Source organism: Chlorocebus sabaeus, chromosome 16 (genome assembly GCF_047675955.1).
Source record: "Chlorocebus sabaeus isolate Y175 chromosome 16, mChlSab1.0.hap1, whole genome shotgun sequence".
NCBI lineage: Eukaryota > Metazoa > Chordata > Mammalia > Primates > Cercopithecidae > Chlorocebus > Chlorocebus sabaeus.
The window spans coordinates 49234321-49258227 of record NC_132919.1 but is presented as its reverse complement, the minus strand read 5'-3'; the positions used below and the strand labels follow the sequence as shown (position 1 = coordinate 49258227).

Sequence of the window (23907 nt, the reverse complement as noted above, 5' to 3'; positions counted from 1 at the left end):
GCTCCAGCCTGGGCAACAGAGCAAGACTCTGTCTCAAAAAAAAAAAAAAAGTAAAAGGTAATTTAGATGGGCAATTAGTGCCTGGGACAGCCACGTCATTCATCTAGGTGCACCTCATTTTCGAAATCCGTTTCGCACCTTAGGTAACTGAAGCAGAACAGGCAGAAGAGGATGGACAATTCCGCCTGGTGGGGGTTGGGGTATTCAGACACGAACAAGCGGAAGTGCCCCAGCAGGCAGGGCAGGGTGAGTGGGAGTCCAGGAGTGGTAATATTTGGAACTTGTGTGTCAATAAAATGCTGATCATTGGAATGATTTCCCCGTCGACTTGTAAGACATCATTGTTTCTGAGATGCTTTAACTTCAGTTGGTCTTTTTTGGTATAAACTTTCTATTTTGAAACAATTTTAGATTTATCTATAATGCAAAGATGATGCAGAGAGTTCCTGATTCTCAACTAGGAGCAACGTCAATTTGGCAATGTCTGGAGACACTCTTGGTTGTCCCATCCTGAGATGGGGTGCAGTTCTTCCTGGTATCTAGTGGGTGATAGAGGACAGGGAGGCTGCTGAACATCCTGTGACACACAGGATGGCGCCACAACAATGAACAATCTAGCCCAACGTGGCAATAGTGCCAGAACGAAGTCGGCCCATACCCTTCCCCCAGCTTCTCCTAATGTCAACATCTTACAATAACCATGGCACCTTTATTAAAACTAAGAAATTAACATTGTACGATTCTATGATCACTGGCTTTTCTTAAACCTCTGTCTTAGTCTACTCAGGCTGCTATAACAAAATGCCTTAGACTGGGCAATTTATAAGCAACAGAAATTTCTTGCTTACAGCTCTGGAAGCTGGAAAGTCCAAGATCAAGTTGCCATCAGATTCTGTGTCTGGTGAGGGCTCGCTCCTCATGGATGTCAACTTCTGTGTACTCATGTAACAGGAGTGAACAAGCTCCCTTGGGACTCTTTATTTATTTATTTATTTATTTATTTATTTATTTATTTATTTGAGATGGAGTCTCGCTCTGTTGCCCATGCTGGAGTGCAGTGGCACAATCTCAGCTCACTGCAACCTCCGCCTCCTGGATTCAAGCAATTCTCCTGTCTCAGCCTCCAGAGTAGTTGGGACTACAGGCGCTCGCAACCACGCCCGGCTAATTTTTATATTTTTAGCCGAGATGGGGCTTCACCGTATTGGTCAGGCTAGTCTCAAACTCTTGACCTCAGGTGATCCACCCGCCTTGGCCTCCCAAAGTGCTGGGATTATAGGCGTGAGCCACAGTGCCGTCCTGTTTTATTATTTTTAAATTTTTGAAAATTTATTTTAGATTTGGGGGTACATGTGCAGGTTTGTCACATGGATATATTGCGTCATGCTGAGGTTTGAGCTTCAGCTGAAACTGTCACCCAAATAGTGAATGTTGTACACAACAGATAGTTTTTCAGTCCTTACCCCACCTCCTTTTAGAATCCCCAGTGTCTATTACTTCCATAATTATGTCCACTTTTACTCATTGTTTAACTCCTGTTTATAAGTGAGAACATGTGGCATTTGGTTTTCTGTGTCTGCATTAATTCACTTAGGATAGTGACCTCCAGCTGCATCCATGTTGCTGTAAAGGACGTAATTTCATTCTTTTTCATGGCTGCATGGTATTCCATGGTGTATATGTACCACATTTCTTTATCTAATCCCCCATTGATGGGCACCTTGGTTGATTCTATGTCTTTGCTATTGTGAATAGTGCTGGGAAAAACGTGTCAGTGCAGGTGTCATTTTGGTAGAATGATTTATCTTCCTTTGGGTATATACCCAGTAAAGGGATTGCTGGGTTGAATAATAATTCTACTTTTAGTTCTTTGAGAAATCTCCAACCTGATTTCCACAGGGGCTGAACTAATTTACAATCCCATCAACTGTGTATAAGCATTCCCTTTTTGCTGCAACCTTGCCAACATTTGTTATTTTTTGACCTTTTGATGATACCCGTTCTGACTGGTATGAGATGGTATCTCATTGTGGTTTTGGTTTGCATTTCTCTGATGATTAGTGATGTTGAACATTTTAAAAAATATGTTGTTGACCTCTTATATGTTTTCTTTTGAGCAGTGTCTTTGTGTGTCCTTTGCCCACTTTTTAATGGAGTTGTTTCTTTTTTTCTTCTTGATTTGCTTAAGCTTCTTATAGATTATGGATATAAATCCTTTGTCAGATGCATATTTTGTAAATTTCTCTCCCATTCTGTAAGTTGTCTGTTTATTCTGTTGATAATTTATATCGCTGTACAGAAGCTCCTTAGTTTAATTAGGTGCCAATTGTCAATTTTTGGTTTTGTTGTGTTTGCTTTTAAAGATTTAGTCATAAATTCTTTGCTAGGCCAATGTCCAGAAAAGTATTTCCTAGGTTTTCTTCTAGGATTTTAATAGGTTGAGATCTTACATTTAAGTCTTTAATTCATCTTGAGTTCATTTTTGTATATGGTGAGAGGTAGGGGTCAAGTTTCATTCTTTTGCATATGGCTGGCCAGTTTTCCCAATACCATTTATTGAATAGGATGTCCTTTCCCCATTATTTATTTTTGTTGACTTTGTCAAAGACAGTTGGTGGTAATTACGCAGATTTGTTTCTTGGTTCTCTATTCTGTTCCATTAATCTATATGTCTATTTTTATACCAGCACCATACTGTTTTGGTTATTGCAGCCTTGTAGTGTAGTTTGAAGTCAGGTAATGTGAGCCTCCTCCTTTGTTCCTTTTGCTTAGGATTGCTTTGGCTATTTGGGCTGTTTTTCGGTTCCATATGAATTTGAGAATAATTTTTTCTAATTCTGTGAAGAATGACTTTGGTAATTTGATAAGAATTGCTTTGAATCTGTAGCTTGCTTTGGGCAGTATGGATATTTTGATGATATCAGTTCTTCCAATCCGTGAGCATGGAAGAATGTTTTTCCATTTTTTTGTGTCATCTATAATTTATTTCAGCAGTGTTTGGTAGTCCTCCTTGTAGACATTTTTCACCTACTTGATTAGATGTATTCCTAGGTATTTGTGTGTGTGTGACTATTATAAATGGAACTACATTCTTCATTTGTTTCTCAATTTGAACATTATTGGGGTATAGAAATGCTACTGATTTTGGTATATTGGTTTTGTATCCTGAAAATTTACTGGTCATTTATTAAGTTTAGGAGACTTTTGGTGGAATCTTTGAGTTTTCTCGTTATAGAATTATATCATCAGTGAAGAAAGATAATTTGACTTCCTCTTTTCCAATTTGGATGCCTTTTATTTCTTTCTCTTGCCTGATTGCTCTGGCTAGGACTGCCAGTACTATGTTGAAAAGGATTGGTGAGAGTGGACATCCTTGTCTTGTTTCAGTTCTTAGGGGGAATACTTTCAACCTTTGCCTATTCAGTGTGATATTGGCTGTGGGTTTGTCATAAATGACTCTTATTGTTTTGAGGTATGTACCTTTGATGCCTAATTTTTTGAGGGCTTTTATCATGAAGGGATGTTGGATTTTATTGAATGCTTTTTTCTGCATCTATTGAGATGATCATGTGGTTTTTGTTTTAAATTCTGTTTATGTGGTGAATCACATTTATTGATTTGCATATATTGAACCATCCTTGCATCCCTGGAATCAAGCCCATTTGAACTTGGTGGATTATCTTTTTGATGTGCTGCTGGATCCAATTTGCTGGTATTTTGTTGAGGATTTTCGTGTCTATGTTCATTGGGGATATCATAATTTCTTTGTTGTTGTATCTTGGCCTCAGGGATCTTTTATAAGAGCCCCTAATCCCATCCATGATGGCAGATCCCTCACAATCTAATCATCTCCCAAAGGCCCTACCTCTTAAAACTATCACCTGGGGATTAGATTTCAACCTATGAATTTTAGGGAGACACAAACATTCAGACCATAGCTCCCTCTTACCACATTTTTAAGTGGGTAGTATATTATTGATAAGTATAAGCACAATGGTGTACAGAAGACCTCTAGAACTTTTCATCTGGTGCAACTGAAACTTTATACACACTGAACAGCTGTTCCCCCCTTTCCTCTCCCCAGTTATGGGCAACTAACCATTCTACTCTCTGCTTATATGAGTCTGACTATTAGATACCTCATATGAGTGGAATCATGCATTGCTTTTCCTCTGTGTCTGGCTTATTTTACTTACCATTATGTCCTCCAGATTCATGCATGTTGTTACATATGGCAGGACTTCATTCTTTTTAAAGGATGAATGGTATTCCATTGTATTTGCCATATTTTATTTACCCATTCATCAGTAAATAGACAGTCAGGTTACTTCTACATCTTGGTTATTGTGAAAAATGCTTTTTTTTTTTTTTTTTTTCTGAGATGGAGTCTCACTCTGTTGGCCAGGTGTGATCTTGGCTCACTGCAATCTCCACCTCCCGGGTTCAGACGATTCTCCTGCTTCAGCCTCCTGAGTAGCTGGAACTATAGGTTCACGCCACCATGCCCAGCTAATTTTTGTATTTTTAGTAGAGACAGGGTTTCACCATGTTGGGCAGGATGGTCTCAATCACTTGACCTCAAAAAATAAGATCTTCTCCCATTCCATAGGTTCCCTTTTATTTTTTATTTATTTGTTTTTTGAGATGGAGTCTCACTCTGTCACCCAGGCTGGAGTGCAGTGGTGCGATATTGGCTCACTGCAGCTTTCGCCTCCTGGGTTCAAGCAATTCTCCTAACTCAGCCTCCTGAGTAGCTGGGATTACAGGTGCACACCACCACACCCAGCTAATTTTTTTGTATTTTTAGTAGAGACAGGGTTTCACCATGCTGGCCAGGCTGGTCTCAAACTCCTGACTTCAGGTGATCCACCCACTTTGACCTCCCAAAGTGCTGGGATTATAGATGTGAGCCACTGCTCCCAGCCCCATAGATTGCCTTTTAAAATTTATTTTTCAATTGACAATGAAAAGTATATATATTTATCCTGTACAACATGTTCTTAAGTATATATACATTAAGGAATGTCTAACTTGAGCTACTTAACATATGCGATACTCATATACTTATTTTTTTGGTGAGAAGACTTAAAAAGTACTCTCTTGGCAATTTTCAAGAATGCAACAGGCTTAATAATATTCCATTGTGTATATATACCACATTTAAAAAAATTCACTCATCCATTGATGGACACAAGTTGATTCCATATTTTGGCTACTGTGAATAGTGCTATAATAAACATGGGAGTGCAAATATCTCTTCAACATACTGAGTTTATTTCCTTTGGATATGTACCCAGTAGTGGGATTGCTGGATCATATGGAGTTCTATTTTTATTTTTTTGAGGAACCTCCTACTGTTTTCCAAAATGGCTATACTAATTTACATTCCCATCAACAGTGTGCAAGGGTTCCCTTCTTCCACATCCTCAACAACTCCTGTTATCTTTTGTCTTCTTCATAATAGTGATTCTAACAAGTGTGAGGTGACGTCTTATTGTAATTTTAATTTGCATTTCCCTGATTATTCCTGATGTTGGGCATTTCTTCATATACCTGTTCACCATTTGTACGTCTTCTTTGGAGAAATGTCTACTCAGGTGCTTTGCGCATTTTTTAACTGGGTTATTAGTTTTCTTACTATTGAATAGTCTAGGTCCTTATATACTTTGTATATTAATCTCTTGCCAGATGTAGGGTTTGCAAGTATCAGTTGCTGCCCCAACTGTGCTTGCTACGTGAAGATGGACCCAGCCTGCTCAGGGAGGAGGTGCCAGACATCTGGAGTGCAGGGTCCTACCTTCCCTCCCTCTGTGGTCTTTTCGCTCTGCTGATTGTTTACTTTGCCATGGCCAGCATGGCTTTTTAAAAATTTAGTTTTGTTTTTATTACTCCATACCTCTTCAACTCTTAGTTAAGTCACTAGTGGCCTGAAACAAAATGTAAGTGCACTAGGGAGCTTCCTCTGTGGGACGAGCCATTTTATAACCTTCTTTTTATAAGCCAATATAAAACCTTCTGCCACATGGATCGCCTTTTCATCATTAATTTGTCTGGTAAATATCACATTAGGTTAGGCTTTACAAAATCAGATCCTAGATGTACTTCCCATGAAAACATGAACAGATCTGCATTTGGGAGCTCTGGGTGGCAGGACATAGAGTTGAGGGACATTTCCAGAGGCTCTAAGTCCTCTCTCGGGAGGACAGTCACTATTTAGAGCTATGTCTACAGGAACTGTTTTCACGCATCCAGATGTGGATGTGAAGGACCAGCCCACCGTAATGACTGGCTCAGTCAATTCCATACATATTTACTGAGCATTCCCCGTGCCCTGGGCTCTGAGAGGCTCCCCATAAGAAGCAGGTGCATCCTGCCCTTGGTGAGATTAGGCTTCTGTCGTACTCAGTCAGTGCAATATCATCAACTCCCAAGACCCCTACCTAGCCAGGTAGAGGAGAGGATTGGAGAGAAATCATTAAGTCACTTCAGCCCTTTTAATTAGCTTTTTCCAGCCGCAAGTGCTGCTGTACGTATGAGGGAAGCGAAGCCCTGAGTGCTGCTCTGGAGGAGTTTGCATGCGAGCGAGTGGGAGAGAAAGAAAGCTCCTTCAATGACTGCCATGGAAAAAGTGCCCTGGATTGGTGCATCTAAAGTTGACATGCACACGGGTCACCCGGGAGTCTTGTCAAAATGCAGATTCTGATTCACTGGGTTGGGGTGTGGCTCGAGAGCCTGCATGTCCAGTTTGCCCAGGTGATGTTCATGCTGCTGATCCTGAGCCACACTTTAAGAAGCCAGGTGAAGCCCCCTGATCATCAGGGGAGGGGGCACAGGGAGTCGTGGTGATCTGGGGATGCTGCAGGCTGCTGGGGGCTGCCTTGGACCTTGAAGGAGGGACAGGATGGAGGCAGTGCCAGTTGTGGAGGCTAGGATGTGGGGCAGGAGTGGGTCTGGAAAGGGCAGAGGGGGAGGGCCCCAGTCCCTGCCTAGGCTGCTTTCATTCTGTAAAGAGGTGTTTACTCTAGACCTTCCATTTTCCTGGAAGTGAAGGTCTGACATGCATTGATCCAGAAGGTGAAAACCAAAGGATGGGCGAACATGCACACTCTTCCTCACTTCATTCAACTGGGATCAAAGCAACAGGGAGGTGGAGGTGGGGTGCGGGCTGGGGAGAGGGGTGGGGGTGGGAGAAGGGCTTTCTCAGGCAGGTAAGTTCCTGATGGGTGGGGAGTGGGTAGGGAGCAGCAGGTGGCAGGGGCTTTCTGTGACTGGGACCTGTGACCCTCTTGCCTTTGGGCAGCCAGTAGGCCCACAAGCCATCCAAGGGCAAAGTTTGTGCTTTTAGAAATTTCTTTCCAAGGAAGCGATTAGCCAGCCAGACCTGTTGTCCTTTTGCAAGCAGCAAATTACCCAGGAAAATGTAATTACCCATTTGCTTTGTTATTAGTGCACAGCTAAGAAGATTGAAGCAATCGCCCCTTTCATGGTATTTCAAAGCTTACTCACACGATGCATCCCTGATATTAAACACAATGAGACTTTTTTGAATTCAATTAAGCATTTGCCTACTGTGACTCTTTATTCATTGCAAATTGTCTCAGTAAATAATCTTCATCAAAAGTCAGAACCAATCCCCATTAGTTGTTTAGATTAATTAATGGGTCCCCCTGGAGCCACCCAAATCAATTCAATTTGAACGTCAACAACTTGGCGATGGAGTTTCCCAGGTTGGCATTAAGACAATATTAAACCTGCAATAAGTCACATTTAAAATGTTAATTCAGAGAAGCTCTCCATTTAGAGCATTTAATTAAATCCTTAAATAAACTGCATGGGCTCAGTACCAGATGGTTCTGCATTTTCATTGCAGCACAGAGCCTTGAAGTCATTGTGGGAAGTAATATTGGAGGCGCAGTGAAGATAACCAGGATATATAGAGTAATAAAATCTAATCTCGTTTCCAGCGGGGAGATTCAGTGTATGTACACAACCCGGGCTCAAATTGTAAGTTAATTACATTAACCCCAGTGTACTCCGGGATCTGAGCAGCCAGAGATGAAATTAGTCTTTTTCCTATCATAAGATTCTTTTCAACTTCACTATATTAATTTTTAGCCAAATACTTACTCATAAGGAAAATTGAAGTTAATGTAACCAAAGATAAAGTAATGCAGCCTTAATATTCTGAAGGGATTATGGAGACCCACGAAAATATACTCTGCAAATATCATCGACTTGGAATGGATTTATGGAGTTGGGCGGGGGAGAGGAAATGAAGATGCCAAGAAGACCCTTGTCTCTGCCCATTTTCCCCTGGCCAGCCGAGGGTTAATAAAGGACCTAATCTAGGAAATGTAGTCCTTGGAGCAAACAGTCTCCCAAGGGTGGTGGAGGGTGTTGGGGGAGGAGACAGATGGCCTCTGAGAGCAGTCAGGCCTTCATGTCGGGGCAGGTGAGGGGCCCAAGTGTCCCCTGGCAGCATGATTACCTCTGTCTGCCCGATGGGTGGCCCAGGAATTTCCATGGCTCAGCCTCTTAATCTCCCTGCCCGGAGAGCATCCACCCTCCACAAGGAGAGACGAGACAAGTCACGCTTCCTGGTCTTTCCGTTGGGATGTCAAGAGGTACCATTGGCTCCTCTGTCTGCCAACCCAGAAACCCTCAGGTACCACCTTGGTTATCTCAGTGGTCCCGTGGTGACTGAAGATCTAAGGCAAATTTCTTTTAAAAGAGTTTCCTCCAAACGTCTATCAATTCTCCAACAACTAAGAAAAACTACGCATCACCTGTTCAGTCTTGGGAGCCTGCATTCCCAAGGGGTCACGTCTCCCACTGCACTCCCATCACCCCACCATCTGGGGAAAGAAAGCAATCCTAGAACCTGGTGAGTTTGTCTCAAAAGCATTTTTCTGCTCTGATCATTCCAAGTGAAGCAGTAGGAACCGAATTTCTGATCGCCTCCTCCTAGGAAACGACTCTGTTGTGACCTGGCACTCACCTTCACTTGACCTTCTGTGATCCTAGCCCGCTGCCCGATGCTGGGTGCCGTCTTACCCTCCCAAACTGGAATATCTCGAACCCCTTTGGGCCCTCCGCCTCCATTCTGGTCTTTGGTCTGAGAGAAAGGATCGCAGCCTTGGGAACCTGATTCTGCCGGGCCTCTGGGCTACGGAGAGTCCGCTTGGCTTCCTTTTCTGTCCTGAACGTGACTGTTGTGCTTGTCACTCAAGGGTCCCCACACTGAGGTGGCTCATAGGTTTCATCTGAATGCCAACTGCAATGGACTGGTAGTGGTTGTTCACAGTGTTAAGAAGGATTCTGAACCTGAATCCAGTCTCCAAGAGGAAAAGAACACGGCGGATATTAGCAATACGTGTCATGTATGTGGGTGTGTATGTGTATGTGTGTATGTTCACACTATGAATACTTTCCAATGTTTTCAAATGAAAACATGTTCAGGGCTATACCATAATTTATTTTAATTCCAGTTTTTGTTTTTGCCTTTTTTTTTTCCCTTAACTACTAAGGGTAAATGACACATCTTTGTACACTAACCTTTGAATGTCTGACCCTTTGTTCAGGTAGACTCCTAGAAAGGGAAGTGCTAGACCAAAGATTGCAAACAAAGACCAAGTTATTTAAAAGTTGAGCTCTTTATTATGACCATATACTCCCGCACATGTGAGTGCCAGCATGTTTATTTCAGGAAAAAATTAATACAGCCCAAGTTACAAATATTAATAACAAGCAAGGTGGCTCCCACCAGGCACCTGGCAAAACCTCAGCCCAGAGGGGCGAGAAGAGCTGATTCTGGGTTCATTCTGGAATAGCTGGGGTGGCCCTGTTTACAGGTCCCCTCCTGGGGTCCACGCTCTGCCTAGGTTCACTTTGGCCTGAAATGAAATGACCAATTCTTTGCATTGGGGCATGGACGGTCGGTCAGGGTGCTCAATCTCCTCAGCTCCAACTGTTCAAAGTGCAGACTTTGAGTAAAGCACAGATATTCCTAATTATTCAAATTAAGAGATCACACACGAGAGCAGGATTTAAAGCATTAAGTAGGGGGTTACTGTGTTCTCTCTCAGTATCTTCATTTTCATAATTCCAAGTCATAGTATCAAAGACATTAGAGCTGGAAAGGAAACAGGAGGTTGAGTCCAGCTCTCTTGTTGGACAGAGGAAATGAGGTGCTCAGAGAAGGTAAGTGGTTTAACCAAGCCACACAGCCAGTTCGCGGCAGGCCAAATCCTGTTTCAGTGGTCTTACCATGACACCTCACTTCCAGCCACTCCTGCTTACATATACTCACCTCCCTGGGGCTCTGCCAGTCCCTGGGCTACACACTCAGTGAGTCCAGAGCCCTCCCTTCTCCGTACTCTTTTGGCTGTGGCTACCTCACTGCCTATTCTGAAACTTAGAGCAATGTTCTTGTGATTTTTTCTACAGCGCATGGCTAATGCAATTACCTCCGCATATCTCTCGTTTTGCTCTTCTGCCTAGTTCCACGTGGCAAAAGTGAGAAGAGATCAATCCTGGTTATGCTATGGTAAGCTTGCTCCACTTTTTTTTTTTTTTTTTTTTTTTTTTTTTTTTTTTTGTGACAGAGTCTCGCTCTGTCGCCCAGGTTGGAGTGCAGTGGCCGGATCTCGGCTCACTGCAAGCTCTGCCTCCTGGGTTCATGCCATTCTCCTGCCTCAGCCTCTCGAGTAGCTGGGACTACAGGCGCCCGCCACCTCGCCCGGCTAGTTGTTTTGTAGTTTTTAGTAGAGATGGGGTTTCACTGTGTTAGCCAGGATGGTCTCAATCTCCTGACCTCGTGATCCACCCGTCTCGGCCTCCCAAAGTGTTGGGATTACAGGCTTGAGGCACCGCGCCCGGCCTTTTTTTTTTTTTTTTTTTGAGACAGAGCCTTACTCTTGTTGCCCAGGTTGGAATGCAGTTGTGTAATCTTGGCTCACTGCAACCTCTGCCTCCTGGGTTCGAGTGATTCTCCTGCCTCAGCCTCCCAACTAGCTGAGATTACAGGCGTGTGCCACCATGCCTGGGTAATTTTTGTATTTTTAGTAAAGACGGGGCTTCACCGTGTTGGCCAGGCTGGTCTTGAACTCCCCACCTCAGGTGATCCGCCCGCCTTGGCCTCCCAAGGTGCTGGGATTACAGGCGTGAGCCACTGCGCCTGGCCTGCTCCCTCCACTTTTTAAGGGAGATAATAAAACAGGCCTTGATTGTGTTTGGTTTGAATTAGTTTTGCAGAGAGCACCACCTTCTTGCGCCACATGAAAGGAAATTGCAGGCCCTTTGCAACAGCAGCCGAACTCTGACCTCAGCTATGGTAACTAAGATGCCCTCATCTGCCAGAAACACTTTCCTGAGCGAGCCAGTTGTTCTGGAGAGAGGGCAGCAAAGGGACTGGGCAGGGAAGGAGGGGATGAAACCCCGGCTGAAGGCTGGGAAGGAAGCAGAGTCTGTGCTTGGTGGATGGGGTGGGAACAGCTGGAGGGCGAGACACAGGGATGCCTGTGGAGCACTCACCTCTTACAAGGTGGGGAGGCACTAGTGGAAGGCAAAAGGGGATTGTTCTCGTACCACCCAAATCCAGGGCATCTGTAGAAACTGCTTGTCTGTGGGTCAGGGCTGATGCCAGGAGAGTGTGCACGAAAAGGAGAGCAGCTGGGTTCTTGGGCAGCAGGAGGTGGTTCTGTGCTTGGTGTGCCCCATGAGGGGCCAGCCTGTTACCTCCTAGCATCGCACAGGGCCGTGCAGTGGGGCGTTAGGCATAGCGAGAGCCCAGTTGCAGAATTATCATTGATACAGACACCAAAAGTCTGCACTTCGAGCAGTTCGAGATGACAAGACTGAGCGTCCTTCCCATCCATGACCCAGTGCACCAAGACTTGGTCATTTCATTTCAGGCCGAAGCGAACCCAGGCACAGTGGCCCCCAGAAGGGGACCAGCAAACAGGGCTACCCTGGCTGCTCCAGGACGAACTCAGAAACGACTTCTCTCATCCCACTGGGTCAAGGTTTCGCCAGGTGCCCTGGTGGGAGAGGAGGTCGCGTTGCCAGCAGAGCCCCCCGTCTGTCATCTCTCTGTTGGGCTGTACTAACTTTCTCCTGAAATGCACAGCCCAGCACACCACATCTGGCTCTTTAGGCTGTCAGGACATTTGATTCCGATGCGGCTCCCCTGGGCGGCCCTGCCAAGGCTCTGTCTCTGCGTGAAGGTGGTGACTGTTCCCCTGCCACCTCATCTTCTCCAGTGAGACACATTCCCTGCGGGAACAGTGGTGCCTTCTGCAGCCTGCGCCTTCCTCCGTAGCTGGGGAAGCTGCACAAGGGCCTGCCCTTCCTGGGCCCCATCAACCCCTCAGCTTGCAGCTTGTGCAGTGTCTGTGCGACAATCACACTATCCTGCCGCCGGCAAACGCAGGGCTGGGAAACCCAGGTACCTGCAAATCAAATGCTTCCCAAGGGGCAGGCAGGCAGCTGTGATGGAAGAGGAAAAGGGAGGGGCCGTCCTACCAAGACACAGCTACCCTGAGACCCACTGCCGAAACCACCGGCCTGAACCTCCGTGGAGATGAGGATGTGCCTTATTATCCTTCTCGCCCTCTCTGGGGTGGTCCTCACGACCTCAGCCTGGCTATCTCATAAGCCAGCAGTATTTGGGTCAGCTACAAGACAGGCCAGAGGCACAGGTGTTTCGATTTGTGCATTTTGTTTTGTTTTTGAAATACAGAAATGGCATGAGCCTTGAAAATTTTCTGTCCTCCTTTCTCAAAGAGAACAGTAAAAGCGTTCATCACGTGGCTGGCTGAGGCTTGAGCTTGATGGAGAAGTGAGGGTGCTAAAGAGCTCTGCCCCATGGACATCTCAAGCTGCCCTGACTGCTCCTCCCTGAGCTGGGAGGTGCCATCAGCTGTCAGACCTGGCCTCAGGGCAACAGGCAACAAAGGCACAGGTGAGCAGTTGGTAGGAACCGCAAAATAAAACGCTGCATGATTTTTATGAATTTAGCCTTGATTCCGCTTTTTCCTGCCTGCCTGGAGAGCAGGGCCATGCTCTCCTCTGAGCAAGAATTAGGGGCGATGGTGGGCTTTGCAGAGAGCCCTGAAAGCTTCCTGGCAGGGATTGTCACCTGAGCTGGGATAACTTTTGCTTTGGAGACGAGGTGGGGTGGTGGGGTGTGTACCTGCTGGGGGCAAACTTCCCTAGAGTCGCCAGCTATGACCGCTCCTCACTGTTCTCACTTTCCCTCCGCCCTGCCATGCTCTCTGTTTGGTTGCGCCCTGGGCCAGCTGAGTCCTGGTCCCAGGTAGGAATGTGTTGCTCTCATTCCCTGCGGAGTGTGATTCTCTGGGTGGCAGTGCCACTACTCTGTAGGATGCACCATCCAGGACGGCTCTCGGATCTTCCCTGCCTGGCTCTTCCCCAGCCAGAGGCTGCTTTATCCCCAGGGTGGGCACTGCAATGAGGATCCCCAGCCTGAAGCAGCCTCCAGAGCTGAGTCAGTCGACAGATGGTAACTGGGCACCTTGGGGGTCCCTCCTGGCGATGGAATAAACAGAAGACCCGGCCGCCGCCTCGCTGGGGCCTCCAGCTTGGGGTGTCTGCTGGTTGCAGGTGGAGTTCCAGCTCCAGCCCGTGGACAGCACCTCAGGGACCTGCCACGCACCTAGCCCAGTGGCATAGATCAGAGGCAAGTGAGTCTTGTCTGAGGGCACATCCTGGCATCAAAGGCTGTGACCTGGAAGGGGCTGCAGGGGATGTGGCTGCCCAGTGGCAGGACAGGGCTGAGGCAGATTTTGGGAACAGGAGAGAGTCACAGAGTCCCTTGGGCGTGACTGAAGGCAGATGCTACCAAAGATGAGCTTCGCCTCCACGAGAGGTGGGGACCCAGGGGGGCAGCACTCAGCCAGGAGCAGGGGCGGTGAGCGTCTCATGGGGCTGGTGCCTCTGATGGCCTGTGGCAGCAGTTGTCTCTGCTGGCCCGGATGGCCGCTGGGAGGATTCTGCACGGGGTGCTTTGAAGGTTCCCCTCCCATTGTTCAGAGGAAGCCCCTGCACAGGACCAACGAGAACACAAGGCCCTGAGAGGGAATGTGAGGACCCAGCTCGGTCCACAGCCTGGAGCTTTTCAACCCACATTCTGTGTTTTTTCCTCTATAACTGTCTCTCTCTCTCTCTCCATATATATATAACTTTTCTTTTTTTTTGAGACAGAGTCTGGCTCTGTCGCCCAGGCTGGAGTGCAGTGGCGCAATCTCGGTTCACTGCAACCTCCGCCTCCCAGGTTCAAGTGATTCTCCTGCCTCAGCCTCCCGAGGAGCTAGGACTACAGGCCCATGCCACCATGGCCAACTAATTTTTGCATTTTTAGTAGAGACAGATTTTTACCACATTGGCTTTGATCTCTTGACCTCGTGATCCGCCCGCCTTGGCCTCCCTGTATATATAAACTTTCTTCACATGGTTTTAATGAAGTTAGCATAGGTTCTGTGTTTCCCTGGCTGCCAGGAGATCCTGGCAATGGTCTTCTGTGGGAGAGGATATGAGATAATGGTGGGCTGTGCACAGTCCTGGGATGAGCCAGCCTTTCAGGAAGGCCCTGATGGAAGCTTCCGGGTAGGGTTTCTCACCCCACACTAGGATCACTTCTGTTGCTACTGCTCAGAGCAGAGTAGGCTATGCTTCTTAAGGGACTGCACCTGCTGGGCAAAAGTTCTTCTTTTTTATTTTTTTCCCCCAGCAGGGTGTCCCCCACCAACTACCCACCAAACAAGGACAGGATTCCCTTTTTAGAGCACAAAGGATCTCTGACAACATGGTGTGGCCTGTACCCATTTGAGGCTGACGCCACCAGCCTGGTCCCCAGAGCAAACTCTGCTGGAATCTGGGGTGTTGTCCCCCTGTGGTGGTGTCAGAGACGCAGTGGCCCTGGGTCTCCACCAGCAAGGAAGGCTAACTCTCAGGACAGATTGTGCCTGATTGTGCCTTTCCAAATCAGCCTTGTCTTTCATTAAAATAACAGAGATACTGAATAAGCAGTAATCACCTATAGTCACTTACTTAGGAAGTGACTTAGGAAGTCAGCTTAGGAAGCGGCTAGGATTTCAGGAACGTCCCTCTTAGGCACAGGCTGGTGCTGCCTTGCTGTCTTATGAACTGCCTTTTCAGTGGAGCTCAGATCTGGTGGGAGAAAAAAATAATAATGAGCTTTTGAATTGGACCAAGCCTGACTTTTGGCCCTGGCTTTGTCCAGCTCTTGCAGAGGGACTCTGTGAAATGGTGCATTTGAAACTGCCAGCACATGGCAGGGACTTGTAGTAATCAGGAGTCCTTTTCTAAGTGACTACAATCCAAAATTCAAATAAGGAAGAGGAAAATTCATGGGCTAGAACAGCTTCAGGTATGGCTGGATCCAGGTGCTCCAACAATATGGTCAGGATCCAGTGTCTCTCTGTCTCTCACTGATCTCCTGTGTGTTCACACGGTGGAAGCTTCACACTTTTGTCTCACCAACCTTAAGACCACCTGAAAGCCAGCTGTGCTTTTCCAACAGGCTGATGGAGAGACTGGTGCCAATCACAGAACATGCCCAACGGAGGGCTCATATTCAGGCAGGCAGTTGAGGGGAAGGTACAGCAGATACTTGCTGGGCCCATAGCCCCTTACCCCTGTGAGTTCAGGTGTGGCTGTGTGGGTAGGTCCCATCTTTCCTCCTGTCTTCTGACTCGGGGCTTTTTCCATAGCTATGGGCAGGGTAAGCTGGGGAGATTCCACCCCCGGGACAGCCTCTGCCAATGGGGGAGGATAGTCTGCACCCATGGGGGGACAACTCGGAGGCAGATCCCACAGATTTTTCAGAGGGTTCCTGGTGGGTCTGAGCCCCTGTTGCCCACACTGATCACCAGCCCAGTGGCATCCTCGCATTGACCACACTGATCACCAGCCCAGTGGCATCCTCGCATTGACCACACTGATCACCAGCCCAGTGGCATCCTCACATTGGCTTTCTCCCCACCCAGATCTCACTGCCTTGCCCCTCACTCCAGCTTCCTGGAGTCACCTCCCACCTACACTACCTGCACCCAAGGCCTTGTCTCAGGCTCTGTTCTGGGGGAACCCCAAAAGGCAGAGAGGTCAACCTCACCTGAAGCAGGTGAACTGAGAGGTATTAGGGCCTTGGGGACACCTGAGTTTGGCCAGCCAGGCGTCTGACCTCCCTCGGCAGCAGGACTCCTGTCTCAACTGTTGTCTCATGAATCCTCCCAGTGTATAAAGAGTACAAGAAAGTGGTGGTCCAGGCTCACAAGCATTTACTGAGCACCTACTATGTGCCAGGCTTACTCCCTCCTCACATGGACCCCATGGAGGAAGCATCATCACCCCATTCTACAGATGCAGGGACTGAGGCCTGAAATCATCAGGAAGGGTCTGAGTGAGACCACACAGCTGGTAAATGGCAGAGTGGGGACTGGAGTCCAGGGCCTCTCACTCCAGGTGCGGGCTCCTATCCTGGCCCCGCTGGCTGGTCTGAGGTGGCTCACTGAGCTGGGCGCAGCTTGAAGCCTCCCCTGGTCCCCTCCAGTCAAGACTGGATTTTCTCTCCAGCTCCCAGCCACTGTCCTTCCTCCCCAGGCACCTTCCGTTGTTTTTTCGAGTCAGGCTTTCCTAACTCTCTCTCACACCCCTTCCTGCTCGGGCGCCAACTTTCTGTGCCCCGAAGCCCTTGCTGGCATTGGCGCCTGTGCTAGGCTTGCTCAGTGGGAGGTGGGTTCACAGCCTCTCCCCTCCTTCCCTGCTCGCTGCCCACAGGACTGTCCAAGTAAAGGCTCCATCAACACCAGCCCTTCCCTCAACCCCGTCCCATGTCACCACTCAAAATGACAGCGCTCACCCTTTCTGCCCCGCTCAAATCCCAACCCTCACCTTCTGGGGCTGCCCCTGCCTGCCCAGATCACCTTCCTGCTGAGAAAATGGAAGCGTTAAACTCTCAATCCTCTTCAGAGATCATTAGCCAGAGCAAGCTACACATCAAATTGATTTTATTTCTCCAGGTTCTGGCCAACGCAGTGACTTCAGGCCACAGGCGGGGAGGGTGGGGTTATTTTTTCAAGGCTCGCTGGTGCCTCTCTGCCCTTTTCTTCTGGCTGGCTCATGATTCTTGCAATGTGACAAGCTCTGTGCAGTCCTGGGGCCAGAACACAGGGCAAGCCTTGTGCTCCCAGGGGTGGGATGGGGGCGGAGGGATGGAGGAGGTGCTGAGCCCACAGCACTCTCCCTTCCCAGGGCCCTACCCAGAAGCTGTCCCGCCACTCGTAAAGAGCCTGAAAGATGGAAAGGATCTCTCTGTTATTATTGTAATATACCTTGTCCAGAATTCATGATGAAATACATTTTCTCCAGAACATTTTATGCAGTTAATGGTGTGAAATCAAACTGTCTGTTGTCAGACCATTCTCCATGCCTCCCCTAACCCCAGTATTTGTGCTGAAGATGGTGGGACCTCAATTCACCCTTCTGGAATGTTGCAGAGCCTGGCCGCAGCCTGAGCAGTGGCAGCTCTCCAGGAGCCTGAGGTCTGAATCTGCCTGGTACAGCATCCTGGAGAGCACGTGCAGACACAGAAGTACTGTGTGCCCTGTGAAACAGTGGGCCAGGTAAGCATTTTGTCCCATCTGTCATGTGCTCCCTCTGTGTGGCTGCCCTGGAGGTTGTGAGGAGGCCTGCGGGGAGGCCCTGGGCTGCTCCAAACCACCTCTATAAATAGCCAGCTTCAGGAATTCACTGGGAGCCAGGCTGTTTTTATGGGCTTGTATCTTCGTTTTTCCAGTAATCCAGCTGAGTGCTTCTGGCCCCGGGCCGCCACCAGGGAACTGACAACCCCACATCTGCCACAGGCAGAAAACTTGCAGGGGTCAGGGGAAGCTCTTTCTCTGCCATTTAAGAAGGAACAGTGGAGGCCGGGGCTGCCAGCCCGCTTGGCTCACAACTTTTGGACTGTCTGGCATTGTGGCCAGCACGTGACTGTGGTTATTTGGGGCAAGCAGGGGTGCCCAGGTCCAAACCCATCTCCTCCCGGGCCTGTCCCTCGCTGACACATCTGGTAAGCATGAGATGGAGACAGAGAACACTGTGTAACAGGAACCAACGCTGGGCTGTCCCAGCATCCATTATGGAGAAAACTCTTTCTCTGGGGTCTGAATGCTTCTGCTCTGAAATAACCAGTGTGAATTGCTTCTAAGCAGCCAGTGACCAGCCAACAGTTCGAGGTGGGCAAAGTCAACGATGGACTGGGTTTCATTTCTCATCAGTGGCATGAGGGGGCTACACCAGGGGGTCTCCAGTCCCACTCTGATGCCATTCCATAACCTCAACCAAGCTCCTATGCATGCCAGGCACCCGCGGAGCCAAGGGACTTGGTACCAGGGGTGGGGCCCATGGGGCCCTGTGAGTGGGTGGTCAGGGGTGGGGAGAGACCACGGAGGTCAAGGCGGGGCGCTCGCTCAGAGGACCAGATGGCAAAAAGTCCCAGGAAAGTTGGTCTCTGTCCCTGCTCAACACAGCTTGTCCTTGTGAAGGGAGAGGGAGGAAAGGGACAACCGGCCCCGGGGAGGAAGAACCCTGAGGGAGGTGTGGATGGAGCACTCATGAAGATGAGGAAAAGGAGGTTCGATTCAGCTTGAGCACGGGGACAGTGCACAGCACAGTCTGCATCAGAGGATATGTCTGGGCTCAGAGACTGAGGGACCTGCCCCTTGGGGCCAGGTGGCCATGACTTGGTGCAAAAGCCTCCACCCCCCACAGCCTCCCTGCTCTGAACCCCTGGCCTTGTGCACCTCCTGCTCTCCTTCCTGAGCTAGCCTTGACCTCACGTCGCAGCTGCCGATCCCTGGCTTCTTTTATTCGGGAGAGACCTAGGGACTACCGCCACGATGCACGCTCACTCCCTGCTCAGACCTGACGGTGGATCCCGAGCCAGGGACCCTGGCATTGTCCCCACAGGTCAGTTCACCTTCACCCCCTTTTGATGTTGCCACTTCCAGATGTTCCAGAGAGATGCCTCCTTGGTCTACCCCAGTCCCCAGGCACATCCTGAGTGCAGACCTCAGGCAGCCACCCCAGACCCAGCGGAGGGGACACCAGCACGGGCAGTGCAAGTGGGCCTGCCCTCGGGAAAGTGACCATCCCTGCCTGTCCCTCCAGGGCTAGAGTCATGACTGTATTTGGGTGTGATTCAAGTTCATGTAACAGAGCAGAAGTGACGTTAAGGAGGAAGAAGAAGTAGATGAAGACATGGCTGAAAGCAGACATTAGCCAAATTCTTACTCTAAGGAGAAATGAGGGGTGAGAGTCCTTTCATCCCTGTTATTGACTTGTCTCCCGTTCCCCAGGTACCAGACTGCAGGAGGGGAGGTGAGGCAGGCTCTAGGGAGATTCTCGCCTGGTACCCAGCTCGACACTCTGCAGTAGTAGTTGATTTGTCATTGCTGTTGGAATTCATTTGTTTTGTTTTGTTTTGTTTTTTGAGATGGAGTCTCACAGTTGTCCAGGCTGGAGTGCAGTGGTGCAGTCTTGGCTTACTGCAACCTCTGCTGCCCAGGTTCAAGAGATTCTCCTGCCTCAGCCTCCTGAGTAGCTGGGACTATAGGTGCGCACCACCATGCCCAGCTAATTTTTGTATTTTTAGTAGAGACCAGGTTTCACCATGTTGGGCAGGATGGTCTCAATCTCTTGATCTCATGATCCGCCCACCTTGGCCTCCCAAAGTGCGGATATTACAGGCGTGAGCCACTGTGCCTGGCCTGGAATTCATTTTTAAATCATGCAACACAGGACTGACTCCTGAAACTGCATCCTTGTGCCTTTGCATGGCCATGTCCTCTTGAAGAAGACCTGTGGACTCCGAGCGGCCAAGGGTGTCCCTTTGGAGCCCAATAGATGGGGCTGAATGCCACTTCTACTGGTTGCCAGCTGTGTGACCGTGGCCGTTTCTGGATCTAGGCCTTAGCTCCCTCACCTGTCAAATGAGGCCAGAGCTGGCCACTTTTCAGGGCTGTTGAAGGAATCAAGGAGATAAAAGATGCAAAGGCGCTCAGTATGGTGCTGGGGACGTGCAAGCATCCCAAGAGGTGACATTTGCCATTCTTAGGTAATCACTGTCATAAGAGTGCATGCATTTAAGAACCCACAGGCAAGATGTGGAGGCTCCATTGGGGCTGGGACTGGGGCAAAAGATGCCTGCCCAGGACACCACAGAGGTCCCTACCCTCACAGGTGACCTGTGGGAAATGACGGAGAGGAGGTGTGTGTCAAAGCCCTAAGGGTGCCTGCAGCCCAGCCTGCCAGAGTGCGGGACATTGCCCACTTTCGCAGTGGCATCTTCAAGTGGGGGCCTCCTTGACACATGGGCAGTCCCCACTTCTGGTCGCCTCTCCCGCTTTTGACTAATGGCTGACCTGACATCTTTCAGCAAGTGACCTTGTTGCAGCTGGTAATTTAAATATCTTTCAGTGTCAGAAATAATAAGCACCACCGTGAGATGAACAAGCAGAGCTTAAGTTGAGGGCAGATTAATGGGGTTTTAATATTCCTAATTTAATCACTCCTTTCTGTCGCACTGTGGGCAACATGATGTAGCAGCTAATTATTTTTTTAAACCATGATGGGGATCTTTCCTAATCAATTTTATATTTAACATGAATGAAGGGAGGGCAGTGATTAATGGGAGAATAAATCTCACCAAACAGGGACAAGCAAGCGATCAGTTAAAAATACGGCAGCATGACTTTCCCTTCCCCTATAGTAAATTCTTCAGGGATGGGATGGGGCACAATTTTAAGTCTCTTTCAATCTAAAAAGGGGAAATAAGTTGAAGATTTAAAAACCATTTTGGCTGAAAAGTCATAAACACACATTTTCATTGATGTAAAACAGTATAGACTAGTAAGTATGGTAGCATTCCATACATTTTATATTATGTTCTAATATTATGGCATTTCATACCTGCTACAATGTATCCCAGTAAGTATGTGTTGTTTCATATCTGCTACAATGTATACCAGTAAGTATATGGCATTTCATACCTGCTACAATGTATACTAAGGAGTATTATGGCCTCCTATAGTTGCTACATTATTATTATTATTGTTATTATTTGTACACAAGTCTCTGTCGCTCAGGCTGGAGTACAGTGGCATGATCTCAGCTCGCTGCAACATCCTACTCCAAGGTTCAAGTGATTCTCGTGCCTCAGCCTCCTTGAATAGCTGGGACTACAGGCAGGTGCCACCACGCCCCTCTAATTTTTGTATTTTTAGTAGAGACAGGATTTCACCATGTTGGCCAGGCTGATCTCGAACTCCTGACCTCAAGCGATCTGCCTGCCTCAGCCTCCCAAAGTGCTGGGATTACAAGCGTGAGCCACCTGCCCTGCCTAGCTGCTACATTATATACCAATAAGCATAGTGGCATTTCATAGCTTTTTTATAGGGAGCATGCTGAGGGGTGAAAGACACTGACTTTCATGTCAGGAAAACATGTATATTCAAATGCTGGTACTGCCCTTTATTGTGTGATCTTGGGCCTCAGTTTTCTTATCTTTTAAATAGGTGTAACGATGCCCCTTGGAGCATTGTGCGGGCTCAGTGTGTGGTGCACACAGCATAGTGCCTGGCATGTACGTGCTGCCAGATCCAACTTTAATTCTCACAACACTAGAAAGTGTGTCTTAGGCAGGAGCAGGCCCTGGGAGGAGGATTTACATGAAAGGGATTTGTTAGATGTTCCCTGGAAAGCTGCACAATGGAACAGGGACTCAGAGAGACCAGGAGGAGGAGGCTATGCAGAGGAGGATCAGGCGAAGCACAGGCAAATTTTGGAGATGATGATGACCACACCCAACAGATGTCCCAATCAGGGACCCAGGAGCCAAGAATGTAGAACTCAGCCTGTCAGTCACGGGCAAGGGAGACATAAATTCCTATGTATTTCCAGTCCTCCTGCCACGTGGCTTCTAGCTTTCTGGGAACAATGCTCCCAGCAAGAGACCCAGGCACTGTCTATGGAGTGAGAACAAAAACGGGGAGGGGGCCCGTCGTGATACCAGCAGTGGTGGACAGTGCCTGCCCAGGAGGCTGGTCGGCTGCTCCGGGTCACACAAAGAAGGTGTGAGCTGGCATAGACCCCGGATCAGGTCAGGAGGTGGCTGGCTAAGATGTGAACTTGCACCCAAGGAGCTATGGGTCCCCAAAGCCCTGGAGTAGACTCCGCACTCTAATGTCCCCACCCCGTGGGGAAGCCCTTGGGGCAGGCTGCAGGACCCCTCAGGACAAAGGCTCCCCACTTAAGCCTTTCTCATAACAAGCAGAGTTGAGCATCTTTGCCATGTTTTCATTCATTCATTCATTCGTTTGTTCGTTCATTCATTAATTCATTCATTCATGTATTCACCCATTATTCATACGTATTCATCCAACCTTTGTTTAGTGAGCGCCTCCTGCTGTAGGCATGAGGCATAACAGTCAACAAGAATTTACAAAAATTAATTCCTGCTCTCACAGAGCTGACATTCTAGAGGGAAGGGATGAGCAACAAGAACGACAAAACACAGAGATGGCATGGCTCTTAGAAGGTGTCAGTTTCCATGCAGAAAACAAAGCAGAAAGAGCAGAGGGGCAGGGCTGGGAGGAGTGCACTGTCCGATGGGCTTCCAGCAGAGCCTCACCAAGGAGCTGCCAGCACAGACCTGAAGGGACCTCATTGAGTCTTGTGGCTTTGAATACCACGTAGATGCCGACAGCTCCCAAACTGCGTATCTCCAGCATGTTCTCTCTTCAACTCCAGCTGGCAATTCAAATATCTTTGAATTCAAGAACATCTTCAAGAAGAGGTTCCAGGCAGCATCTTGAAGAAGAGTGTTCCAGGCAGCAGGAATAGCAAGTGCACAGGCTAAGAGGTGGGAGCCTGCCTGGTCCGCAGGAAGACAGCAGGAGCTGGAGCACCAGCTGCGGAGAGGTGAGCTGAGGCCAGAGCAGCCGAGGGGGTGCAGGTTTCGTGAACAGGCAAGCCTGGATGAGGCCTTGGGTCATGGTGAGGACTGTGGCTTACTCTCCAAGTGGTTAAGGCTGGAGAGTGACACCTGATTTGCGTGTTAAAATGATAGCTGTGATGGTAGAGAACAGTCTATGGGGGGATGGGGACTAGGGAGGTGCAAGAGACTCGGGGGAGGTGAAAGGTGATGGTGGCTGCCCCAGAGTGTCGGAGGTAGCAGGGGCAGGAGCGACTGGACACAGGGCACTTTCCAAGGTGGAGCTGACAGCATGTGCTGGCAGGAGGAAGAGGGGTACAAGAGTCTCGGAGGAGTCAAGGGCGAGTCCAAACAGTTGGTGGGCGGGAGCTGCTGTCAACTGAGATGGGAAGATTTGGGATGTGGAGTAGTGGGAAGCTAAGAGTTTGGGTATATCAGGCTCCTTCAACGTCTGAGTGAAGGGGCTGAGGACACAGTGGGATGTGTAAGTCTGGAATTCAGAGGAAAGAACATGCTGGGGATACCCAGTTTAGGAGTTGTTGGCATCTATGTGGTATTCAAAGCCACAAGACTCAATGAAGTACCAGGGAGAGTGAAGGTGGGATACAGAAAAGAAGTCGTCCAAGCCTCAGGTGGCTCATGGGGTCAGAGTGTGAGGGAGATCAGACACTGGCCCCACAGGTGGGACAGGAGGGTGGCAGATCAGACACTGGCCCCACAGGTGGGACGGGAGGGAGGCAGATCAGACACTGGCCCCACGGGTGGGACGGGAGGGAGGCAAATCGGACACTGACCCCACAGGTGGGACGGGAGGGAAGCAGATCGGACACTGGCCCCACAGGTGGGACGGGAGGGAGGGAGATCGGACACTGGCC

At 48.6% G+C, this 23907-nt stretch overlaps 1 long non-coding RNA gene across 1 annotated transcript in view; it reads left to right on the top strand.

Annotated features, from left to right (window-relative positions):
- LOC140708773 (uncharacterized) overlaps window positions 1-23814 on the top strand; it is a 34719-nt gene extending 10905 nt beyond the window's left edge. Inside the window, exons 5-7 of the long non-coding RNA XR_012088975.1 lie at window positions 12784-12961; window positions 17538-17663; window positions 22849-23814. This is a non-coding gene — a long non-coding RNA (uncharacterized lncRNA). The remainder of the gene's footprint in view (window positions 1-12783; window positions 12962-17537; window positions 17664-22848) is intronic.
- Window positions 23815-23907: the final 93 nt, after the last annotated feature.